At 44.8% G+C, this 12,633-nt stretch overlaps 1 protein-coding gene and 1 non-coding gene across 5 annotated transcripts in view; one reads left to right on the top strand and one right to left on the bottom strand.

The window, feature by feature from the left end:
- LIMCH1 (LIM and calponin homology domains 1) overlaps positions 1-12,633 on the bottom strand; it is a 264,731-nt gene that overhangs the window by 232,571 nt on the left and 19,527 nt on the right. The window lies entirely within an intron of this gene.
- Positions 2,475-2,581, top strand: LOC120993001. Its single transcript, XR_005777134.1, has one exon. It is a non-coding gene; the product is annotated as a U6 spliceosomal RNA (small nuclear RNA).

Below are 12,633 nucleotides of genomic sequence, written 5' to 3' on the forward strand. Positions count from 1 at the left end.
GGGGTTGGTATTTTTATAAAAAATTAGATAAAAAGAAGAGTGAAATTCATCAATTTTTCATGGCCATTTTGAACGGGCATGTAAAACGCATGCAAAACGGCCATTAAAGACAGACAGAAAAATCGATGCACAAATGGTTGAAACATGGCTATGAAAAACTGATAGTATGTCGTGTGCGGAGACTTGTAAAGCAAATAATATGGTAAAATACTACAGTTTTCCCACTGGCCACTGTGTCTAAAACATGTTAAGACTTCCTGTATTTGGAGAACAGCTACATTGGTCATGACAGGACAGGAGTGGACACAACAACAAAAAATGACCATAAATTCAAAAAAAAATATGATATAAACAATAGGTCATTTTATGATGGCACATTCTCTTTAATGAGATTTCACACTGAATTCTGACTTCGATTATGTAGTATGACGTGTCTTAAACTTCGGGTCTTAGATATTTAAGGCGGAAAATACATGTTACAGTCCTGCTTTAAAGCCTAGCCTCTACTGAATTTTCCACAGCAGGAGAAGAGAGAGGTTGTGCCCCCACGGTACCATTCAGCTTTATCTGTCCTCCTCCATATTTAGCCTTGTAGCAGGCTTCCAACCACTTATATTGATACACTGTGTACACCCATAAGGTATCCGGTTTGAGCACAAGTTTCTGGTTCACTTGCTATAGTAAGAGGAGAATCAGACCATGTGGGATCTACTGGTAAATGATTTCTTCTGCTGTTCATCTTCTGGCCAAGCAATTAAAAAGGGGAATGGAAAAAATAGTCTATTGGGCATTGTAGATGTTCCGGTCCACCCTGCAGAATAGCCACACCGATGGAAACACTCAAAGCATCACAAACACCCAGGTCCACAAGGATATGATCAGGAGGTGACACCTAGCAACATTCCTACCAAAAGGAACAAAAACACATTCACAAAAGTAGACTAGAAATACAAAGTGATCAGGTCACAGGCTCTATACCTACACATCCAAGAACACAGAGAACCCGTCCACCTACAAACCTACCTTCACTCACATGTTCTAGTATCGCCAGCTGTATGTATGCCGTTATATATCATACAGCAGTCTTAGCCAGCTTTACAGAAGGGGTACAGGACCAGTCCGATTCTGCTAGCTTATTTTCCATACCCTCAGGTCATTCATGGCTTAACTACGGTATGGTATATATGTGGCTGTGTCACCCATTTTTTGGTCTGGATTTGTATATTTTCTCTCATCTTACATCTCCTTAGCAAAACACTTGGTCACTTTCTTTAATTGCATAATATAACGTGGTCTCAAAAAGCAGGAAATGCTCAACCCCATATGCAGTTGTGCATTTATAACCGGGGGAGCAAATCCTGCACACTGAAGGCAACTGGGAGCTGTTTGCTGTGAGTCGGACCTTACGCTTCTGTAATTCGCCCACTGGTACTGCCCATATGGCACAGGTAGGTTAGCGTTAGGTCACGTGCCACCTGAGATACCTTGACGTGGTGCACGGGCTCCGGTATGTCCTTCATATAAGGATATATCGGCTAAAGTAGTGCACCTATTCTTCTAAATTTAAATTCACTTTCTTTAATTGCCCCAGCCGTTTTACTAAAACCTGGTACTGAACAGCTCCAGTGCTGTGTTCAATACAGAGCACGTGCCAATGAGTCCTGATATTCATAAGGACTTGACCTTCCCCAACCTCCGGTCTCTGATTTCCATATTTTATCCTATGGATCTTTATAAATTTTATTAAATACTTGTATTCTTCAGGAAATAACAATTCTGGAGCAGCTTTTCTCATAATTGTGCATTGCGCCTCTGTTACTCCCTCTACAAAGGGTGTGTTCCTACTGGCAGCACTGATTGGACAGTATCAGACTGTGTAGGGACACATCCCCAACTGGTAGCATCCAGCTGTCATTGTCTAGGGGGAATAATAGAGGAAACACATGAGGAATTCTAATAAAAGGAGCTGCAGACTTTAATGAAGAGGACAGATTTACTAAAACAGACGTCAGGAGATGTGACAGGTCCTCTGTCTAAGCCGTCACTTCTGTAGCAGCCGTCAGTGTAAATCAATGGAGCAAGAAAAAAAGAAACCGCTTACGTGAAAAGAAATGTATTCTTAAAAGGGATTTTGCTGATAAATATCCTATGTTACAAGACATACGTTTCCTGCTTTGATTGTGAAGATTCCAGTAAAAGCTTATATCGAGAGGACCCGGCTGACATATAAAAATGACAAACCTTAAATACACAAACACAAAGCAAAGTTCCAGGTTTTACAGCTGAAAAACACATGGCGTCCACATTTCTCAGTCAGTAAATCACCAGACGGCTGTGTAAGGAAGCGAGGAGGCGCAGCACAAGCACCAGGACTGACAGAATCATCATCGGGTCCAACTTTTTCTTTCTTTCTGCTGCCAGGTCTGACTTTTGCCAACTGAAGATGCCCATCACTTTGAGATAGGAATACGCCCGTGCTCGCTTCAGCAGCACATATACTAAAATTGGAACGATACAGAGAAGATTAGCATGGCCCCTGCGCAAGGATGACACGCAAATTCGTGAAGCGTTCCATATTTTTACGAACACTCTGGCATCCACCACATTAAACTCCATACAGAGAGCCCACATCAGATCCCTCCTTACCTCACAATCCCCAATGCACAAAGAGACCACACACAGTTCGAAAAGCTGATGGCGGTTCAGACACCTGCTATCGCAACTATACGGGATCCTCCAACAAATAAAACATCCCTCAGAGAGATCCCACACCAGCCTCGGAGCTGCAAGATATACCACCCTCAAAAAGAAAACTCTTCCAACTCCTGACCTCAGCAGCGAAATCCCTGATACCACAACACTGGAATCAGCGGACTTCACCTACGCAAACACAATGGCTACGTAAAAATTAACCACATATATCATATGGAGGAACTCTCCGCCTGGGAATCGAGAACCCACACTACCTTCCAAAAGATCTGGGCAGACTGGATAGCATACCGCCAGACAATTCCCTTCTTGAACAACTACACCAATGACATTTCCCCCTAACTGACAAGACAAACTAGATATTAAAATATTTCATTTCGGAGTAGCCCACTCCACCCTCTTATTCCCCCCCCCCCCCCCCCCCCCACTCTCTCCATACTTAGGGGTTAACAATCGAAGTTATACAACTGTGCCATCAATTTTACATTTATACAGGTAAAACTCCAGTGTACTCAGCTATGTGCAGTAGTTACTCCGTCTGTTGATCAAGATTTACTTGTTTTCCCTATGTCGCACAAATGGATATACACACACCATTGTATTTTCTATAGTGTCCATGGCCCTGCAAAAAAGATAGAGCATGTCCTATTCTTATGCTTTTTGCAGACAAGAATAGGTATTGCTACAATGGGTCTGCAAAACTACACAGCTGTCATCCGTATTTGTGTTTTGCAGACCGTAAAATACATACGGTCGCGACGTCCGTACAGTGGCAAAGGGTCCCTTTAAGAAATATTCGTGACGCCAGTTGCAGTGAAGCAACAACGGACAGAGTCACTTTAAGAAATGGTGTTGGTGGTGGTACCCAGGTGTAGGAATGGCCGAGTGGTATAGGTGGCCTTTACTGTTTTGTATGTGTCACTGTGCTCCTACCTGGACACACTGGACCCCAGGCGTTGTCTTCCGAAGTAGCAAATAAGGGGGGTAGTTAACTTGGGGATGAAGAATAAATTAAGTCAAGACCTTGTGATGAAGTTCAATAACAGCTTTACTTGGCATAAATGTTTCTCCAAACGGGTTACAGACTTTGTCTTGGTTCCAGCAGGCTTTAGCATTAAAACTCTGTCAGGCAAACTCATCTCTGCTACATCAGTTACTCTCTGGCTCTGGTGTACTAACAGGGTAGCTGTATAGCTTAGCTTCCCCTGGATGCTGCAACATCTCTCTTGGTAGTCTGTTTCTTAACTCTACTTCCTGGCTTATGAGGCTTCAGGCTGTGGGCTCCACATCCAGCAGAGCTGAAGGTACTCTAGCTGGCTTGGGCATGTCCATCAGGGACGTGGCCCTGCACAACCTCGCTTAGCAGGGGGTAAGCTGGAACTAACTCTAACTAGAACTCCACCCTTCCTGCAGCAAGTGGGACAAGCCCACCACACCACAGAGGGAGGGTTAGAATGAAAAAGAAGATTCCACTCTATGTAAATGTAGCGCTGGCATATTTGCTGCCACCTGCTGGTGAACCAGGTAAATTACACCTGAACATAACAGTTGCAAAGTAGGAAATGCACAGTGTTTGGACCTGGAATAAATACACATGATGACATGAGGTTAACCAATAAAAACAGTAGCGAGGTGCAAAGGTGGTAATGCCACTCTGGGGCGTTACAAATGCACCCTAACCAGTCAGTCTGATCAGACTTCAGAAAAGTCTAGTGTCTGAGACAAAGGAAGTACAATTCCAATGTAGGAGCTGATGGAGGAGCCATTCGCTCCACGTATTTGTCATGTTCATGGGGCCTACGATAGTCCAGCTGGTCCCACCAAGAAACCCGCTGGCCACTTTTATTTTCTTAAAGCCATTATCTGCTCCATAGGGACTCTTTGATGTCAGAGTTAGATAAACGTAGGTCCTGTTTTATACTGGAAGGCCATTCACAATAGAAATGTTCTCCGTGACACAAAGCAGAACTGTTTGAAGTGCCGTGAGGAAATCCAGAGCACAGACGGTCCCCTGGCTCATAACTCCCAATATTATAGTAAACAAAGTCTGTGGTAGATCCAAGCTTCTTCACATACCCAAAGATACATGCCAAACTCCACATGACGCTGCTCCCTCTCTATTCTGTAATTATAAGGGTACACGCACACAGCGGTGCAGTTTAGGAGGATTTTCGTGCAGCTGCATTTCTGCATCTCTTGTTGGGGGTTTCAATGTGGATTTGACCCAAATCTCATCCTTTGCATAGAAAATTAGGAAATCTGCATTGAAAATCCGAATAAACAATTGATATGCTGTGGAATTCAAGATCCCCGGGTCAATTGCCACATGGGCACTGTGTTCATGACACTTTGAAGGTCTCATCTACTAAGCTGGTACTGTGTTATGCTGTGGATTTTCAGCTCGTAGTACTTCCCGTGTGCATTAACCCTAATGGGTAAGTTATACCATGCATCATACATGGACATTAGTCACTTAGATGGCAAATTCCCCATGTTATAGAAAGGTAGGAGGAAAGAATATGTAGGCAAGAGATGGCAGCTAGATCTTGTCAAAAAGTGGGTGGGTGCCCGCTTTTCCATCTTGAACCCCAGGAAAATCTATACAAAAGTTTAATGGAGATGGGCTACAGTAGTATAAACAGCCTGATGAGTAGAGTGGCGATTTCTCTGGAAAAAGTAGTCTAGTCTCATAAAGGTCCCTTTAATATTAAAGGTAGTTTCACACTTGCGTTGCCGGAACTGCCTGCCGGATACGGAAATCCGTATGCAAACGGATATCATTTGTAGACGGATCCGGATGTGGATCCGTCTGACAATTGCATTAAAATTTCAGATCCGTCCCTCCGGTGTCATCTGGTATGTATTTATTTTGCACTTTTAAAGGTCTGCGCATGCGCAGACCGGGAAACCGGATCCGTTTTGCCGGGAATACTAGGTACTGGATCCGGCATTAATACATTTCAATGGAAATGAATCCCGGATCCGGCGTTCCGGCAAATGTTCCTGAATTTTGGCTGGAGAAAATACCGCAGCATGCTGCAGTATTTTCTCCAGCCAAATACCGTAAGAGGGACTGAACTGAAGACATCCTGAACGGATTGCTCTCCATTCAGAATGCATTAAGATAAAACTGAAGTGTTTTTTTGTTCCAGTATTGACCCCCTAGGACGGAACTCAATACCGGAAAAGAATAACGCTAGTGTGAAAAGTACCTTTAACCGAAAGACCATCTTATGTGAAAACTGTGCAGTTTAACGTTTTCCACTGTAAATGTACATTTTCCTTGATCTCCCCCATCGTGCTTTTTAATGGAGATGGTTATGTACATGACATCCCAAAAAGGCTTTCCAGTCCCTCTTTATTGCATTCCTTACAATACATATAAAAGAGTGGTACTGTAATTGGGCCCAACATGGTACACTACCAGATAAGGCTACTTTCACATCTGCAACACTACAATCCGGCCACCGGTTCCAGCAGAGAATGGTGGGAATTGGCCAGACACAACTGCAGTGGTTTGTGTCTGGCCGATTCTTGGCATATTTACCAAATTGCGGCTGGATCTCCACTGGACCCCATTATAGTTAATGGGGCTGGCGGGCATTCCGGTTGCATCCGGCAGTGCTGGATCTGGAGAATTCTCTGCCGGAACAGCCTGCCGTAATCCATCGCGCAGATGTGAAAGTCTAAAGCCTAAGAAAAGAGTGACGCTATACTTATACAGTATGGAGCGTCATGACACATGTACAATCATGTTGCGAGAGTCAAGAAGTCACATTGGAGATCTGAGGCTTGGGTGGGGGGGGGGGGGGGGGGGGTAAATCCAAAAGGGCCTTCTATCACAAAAATAGACACAAGTATTATAAATGGTCCATGGCAGGTGGGGGAACCCTTTAGAAATTTCTCATTGAGAACCAGCTTTACATTTTGCCTTATAGGGCCACCAATGGCAGGTGGATGGTGGGTTCACAAATAACTATTTGAAATGAAACTGAAAAACCTACAAGCTACTTTGAGGACTGTTGTGCAATCTCTTACAACCTGCTATCCGGGTATAGCAATCTGAAGGCACTGTACAAGGGGCACATACGGCACAAAGATTAATGTCGGGCGAGTCTAATATGGGTCACACACATCTCCAAACACTAATTATAACGTGACACGGGCATCTGGAGGTTGTAAACTGTAAAATCTAGCGGAGTACAGTACATAGTTGGTTACAGGTCTCCAATTCAGCTGTTGGCAGAGCTGCATTCAATGGATTCTGCTGAGCAACAGGGTCAAGTGACTTGGCTTCTCCCTAACCTTTGACCCCCTGAAAAGAGCTAGGTCTGTGAAATAGCTGCCATACATTTAGACTTTAGCTGGAGAGCAGCAGGGGAGTCTCCAGGCATCATGGTCTACGTTTCTGATCTAAGGGAAAAGGACTTATTGGCGTGACCTTTCCACCTGTTGAGCTAAACGGTCCTAAAAGGTTGGCATCTCACTTATTCTCCTCTGTCCTACACTATATCTGCAGTACCAGCACCTTCTTGGCTTAGATCTCAGCTGTGCTTACATCTCCTTAAAGGGGATGTCTCTAAGGCTCTCTTCAAAATGCAAGTGCTATGGCGATACAAACAATTTTGACAGGGAAGCCCTAGATTTTGCGTGGAGCCGTCACTACAGTGGAAATGTAGTATTACAGGGATGCTATTCAAATGAAAGCTCATCCATACAAGAATGACTTTAGTCGCCAGACCAGAAGCTATTCTGGCTCACAAAGAGTGGTCCCAAATAAGCGTTCCCCCTCTAAAATGTTCGTATGTCTTAAAGGAGTTGTCCATCTTTGTTGTGCTTTGTTTTAGACCTCCTAGCATGTCTGGACCCACGAAAGGTGAGCCGACTTACCCGATCATTGCCTCTGGGTTTCGGCTCCCCTTCGGGCACTGCTGGTCCCAGGTGTATCCACATCAACATCCTGTTTGATAAGGGTCACGTAACCGCCAGAGCCAATGGCTCAAAACGGCGGTGATGTGTCACGTGACACATGGGTCACATGTCATCGCTGCAGCCAATGATTGGCTACGGTGGTCACGTGACCCGCAAACATGATGTTGATGTAGGAACACCTGCCGCACGAGGGGGGAGAGATGTAACCTAAATCCAGAGGTGGTGGTAGTGGTGGTGGTTGGGGGGGTCAGGTAAGTATGCTCAGCACCACGGGTCTAGCCATGTTAGGGGGTTCGAAAAAAAAAAAAAAAAAAAAGCACAAAAGTGACCTTTAAGAGGTCATGTGGACAAAGGCAGTTTTAATGAAACAACTCCTTTAATATTTGCCGATTTGCTTGGAATGTCTCCGGATTACTATACTGTCCTCTGACCTCTGTTGTATGGATCCGTAATATGCCGCCCATAGGCTCCATTACACTGACATTCTAGTCTACAATATTGTGCACCCTGGGGACACAGGAGTCTATACCATACAGCACCATAGTACAGGGCTGTCAATGCCTAGCGCATGAACACTTATGCCCTCCATGCCCCCACTGGACAGCCTTACCATGTTGTCACCACCACAGCCTTGAGGGGCACAGCATGGGGTCTCTAGAAGAACACTGTATGGGAGCTGAACTGGGGAGAACCTCCTAAATCTATGCCTTGTCCCAGTCTAAAATGTCTGATGTTCTTGGCAAGGTATGCTGACTGAATACTGCTGCATAACATGAAAATCATAAAAAGGCATGAAATCCTGCAGGAATATTCCTCTTGGAAATGGATTTAAAAGTACCATCAGCTGTGACAGCGTGAAACGGTGTAGCTTTCATATAACAACCATTAGAATTAACAAATGGTCCCAGACATGAATGTCTTCACGAGCGGGAGCTAATCTCCAGTCACACAGAGGAAAAACAGATACAGTAAAATAACGGAAACGCCATGGTGGGCCAAAGCATCCTCATCTTCCGTCCAAGTCTTCTGTAGATATAATAATCTGGGACCAGTTTATTCAGTGCACGGTGCTTGTGCTCGTTTCCTAGCTGCGTGCGAGGAGAGGATTCATTAAAACGCCTTGTGAGCCCAGGAATGTTCATCAAGCTTATTTTCTAAAGAACATCCATATAAACCAAGACGAGAGACCCACAACAGAGTGTAAAAACCCTCCGGGGTTGTGGGACACCATGGCTGATCGCCTGACCCTACAGTATGGGAACGCTGCCACATTAACCGCAAAGAAGGTCACTTTTGTTTATCATCAGCCGACCGTAAGAAACACAGAGTCATAAGCGTTGTAAAGATGAGGAGCACTATGCAAAAAAAACATTGGCGAGGGCTGGGAAGTATGGGAAATGGGGGCACAGTCAGGTTTTAGAGCTTTTTGACTACACATTCATATATGCCAGTGCTATGGGATTTAATACTGTTGCTATCTGATATACAGACCATAATAGTCAATACTATCAAATCCCTGTGCATTATACGCTTGAAGAAGTGACTTGTGAATCTTTGAATCTTGCTACGAGCAGGTCCGCAGCTGACAAATATTCTCATAGAGATCTAGGCTATAGTTCTTCAGCTATAGAAACGCTCCATGTAACGAAATATAAGGGCTTATGCACAAGGCCGTATGGCTGTGGTGCCCGTATTGTGGACCACAAACAGCGCGTCCGCAAAATATGGGCACCGGCCGTGTGCACTGCGTATCAAGGATGGGGACTCATTGACTTAAATGGGTTTGCAATCCGCAAGATACGGTGCAGAAAGGAGGCACGGATCGGAAGCACTACAAAGCGCTTCCATGGAATTTCAGTCGGTGCCTCCGCACCGCAAAAAAAAAAAAAATAGAACAAGTCCTATTTTTTTTGCAGTGCGGACCGTCTTTTGCAGATCGCGGACCCATTTAAGTCTACGGTCCTGCATCCGCATGCACACGGACAGTGCCCTTGCACTGCGGACTGCCATTTGCGGTCCGCAGCAGGGTTACAGGACACACACTCGTGTCCATGAGGCCTAAGATAGTGTCGGCTCCCAAAAAGAGATCGCACAGACTAGCTTGACAGATTTGCAAAAATAGGTAGAACTGTGCACTGAAATAAACTCTACTTGTTGGCCCCACAAATCCCCCTTAGCCATAAATATACCAGCGATCTCCAAGATGAACTCTCAGGCGTAAAATCAAGCGAACGTACCTAGTGCTCTGCTCTTCTTGTGTATGTATTCCAGGAAAACTCCCTTTAAAACCAAAAATTTCAAACCTGAAGTTAAAGGGCATCGGTCCACCTTTTTTTACCTATGACACTGGCTGACCTGTTACATGTGCAGTTGGCAGCTGAAGGCATCTGTGTTGGTCCCATGTTCATATGTGCCCACATTGCTGAGAAAGCAACAGGGGCGTTACCATTACACCTAGAGGCTCTGCTCTCTCTGCACTTTAACTGACAGGGCCAGGTTTACTGACGTTTTTACTCAATCACATGCAGCATGGAAGCAGCACTCACATAAGTACTGTGGCCCTTTCAAACAATGGATTGACGGGGGTGCCCACCAATCTGATGTGGATCACCTATCCAGAGGACAAGTCATAAATATCTTGAAACTGGAATATCCCTTTAAATGTTAGGAACCAGAAGCAATCTTACAAGCTACCAAGGTTCAGCATACAGACACACAAGCCATTACTAGGTTGTAGTACAAGCTCGTAAAATCTGACGGAGAAGACAGACGATCTACACAACTAGTTCCAAAGCATTCAGAGCTTCCTTCATGTAATGCACCGTTCCTGGAAGTCACCAGGAACTTCACACGTCAGTCTTTAGTCAGTGATTTCCATCAACGAAGGTGAGCCAAAACCAGGTAGGGGTCAAAAATATTTGATTGACAGAACCAGGCAGTGGCAAAGCAGTGAGTGATGGGCCGGCCACAAAAAGGAGTGGAGCTTGGGTGCAACAAGAGCAAAGTGGCGAATACTATGCAAAGCGGGCTCACTGCCTGGCATAGTGACGTCAAGGCTGGGACGTCACCAGCAGTCAACAAACAGACCTTGCGCTGCGCAATGCAGCGCGACAAGGGGGAGCATCGGAGCAAGGAAATCCTCTGATGCTCCACTCATATGTAGTAAAAGAATAAAGAATAGATTATATCTGGGTTCAGCCCTGAACCCGGGCAATCCCTTTAAGAAAAAGTATTATAACTTGAGAATGGATCAAACAGTGTTTTATGCAGGTGAACCAGCACAGCGCTGGATAGAGAGGTTTCTGGGGACAGATTCCCTTTAAAGTAATACGGGTGCTAATGCACATGTATTGTTATTACTGGGAGGACTGCTCTGGAGAGTTGTTAATTTGGCCAGGACAGTAGGTGCCCGGATTAACGTGTAACAAAGAAGTAACTGTTTAACACTAGGATCTCCTTGGCTTCTTCCGGTTGGGGGTAACAAACTATTTTTTGTCTTTTTACGTACAGTTTTTCTGATTGGGGACTTGGTAAGGGGGCAACTAGGACATCAGACTCCCTAAGCATGAAGGGAAGGGAAAAGAAGTAAGAGAATAAAAGTCTGGAAAGGAGATGACTTTTTGGCAGCCTGAGATGCCCGCGCTCAGACTTCCCGATTTAGCTCCCATGAAGGGAATTTTAAAAGACGTTCACAATGTTTTATACAATTTAATAAAGATCACCTTAAACAAAAGAATCGGTAGAACTGTCCCGAGACTTCCACCTCCACACCCGGCCTATATAGTGGTAGAGAAAACATACCTGCAGCCAGTTAAGTCATGAGAGGTAGCGACATAACAAACCCAATACCTTTCACCACATGAAAGAGCTACCGCCCCCACACAGCGCAGTGCCACCCATACTGTACGAGCCCGCGAGTTCTGCAGCTGAAAACAAGTATGGATGACTGCCTCTCACAGTCATCAGCTATCCTTCACACTGTGCAATCTACACGTGATGTAATAACATAATGTAACACATGCGCAGCAGTACAGTAAATGCGTAGTGTAACATATGCATTAAAGAAAACCTAAAAATTGGATATATAAGATGCCATTTATGCAGGGGAATGCCCACTAAACACATATGAATGCCCCCAAATGCCCACTTTTAGGAAGGGTTTGTGGTCCAGTTTATGGGAGTGTGCTGCCAAAATCGAGACTGTTGACAGGTCTGTATTATGGCCTGTTACAAAACTCACTTCTGCCCGACTACTGCAGTTTCTTTTGACTTTACAGAGTTTTACAGAGCCTAGCATTTACTGCCATCTATGCCATATAATACAATAGTGGGTGAAAGATCGAATTGTATGGCTTGAGCCAGAGACATGAATCCAAAATACTAAAGTCAAGCCTGTTATTCTATTGTAATTGTACAACGCGTTTCAATCTCGAGATGAGCTCTTTGTATTATATATTACAATAGTAGCATGCTTCATGAGGTGCAGTATTACAGAGTTATTCTTGATTTGCATCTTGAGAATATCTGCATCACGCAGTACCCAGACTGCCTCTGTAATATGGAGCTGTGGGAATTATAACACAGTTTCCATGCACACAGACTAAAGCGGTTGGCACACTTACTTGCTCCTCAGCCTCTGCTGCCTCGCTTGGGTCCCCCGCTGTCAACATCTGTTTTAGCACCACTGCAGCCAATCGCTGGCATCTGTGGTGACCTGCCCCCTCTTGTGACCAAATGACATGACGCAAGGGTTGCTGGTCACTGCAGCAACCAGCAATTTACATATACCACAGGGGTTGCCTGTTTGGCTTGTACAGGCTATAGTACGGGTCAATTCCTAGACGAATAGAACCAACAAGTTCATAAAAACCATTCATAAAAAAAAATCCATCTTACAATTCTCCCTAAAGCAGGGATGCCCAACCTGCAGCCCTCCAGCTGTTGCAAAGCTACAACTCCCAGCATGCTCGGACAGCCTACAGCTATCAGGGC

The sequence above is a fragment of the Bufo bufo genome, chromosome 2, assembly GCF_905171765.1.
Source record: "Bufo bufo chromosome 2, aBufBuf1.1, whole genome shotgun sequence".
Lineage (NCBI taxonomy): Eukaryota > Metazoa > Chordata > Amphibia > Anura > Bufonidae > Bufo > Bufo bufo.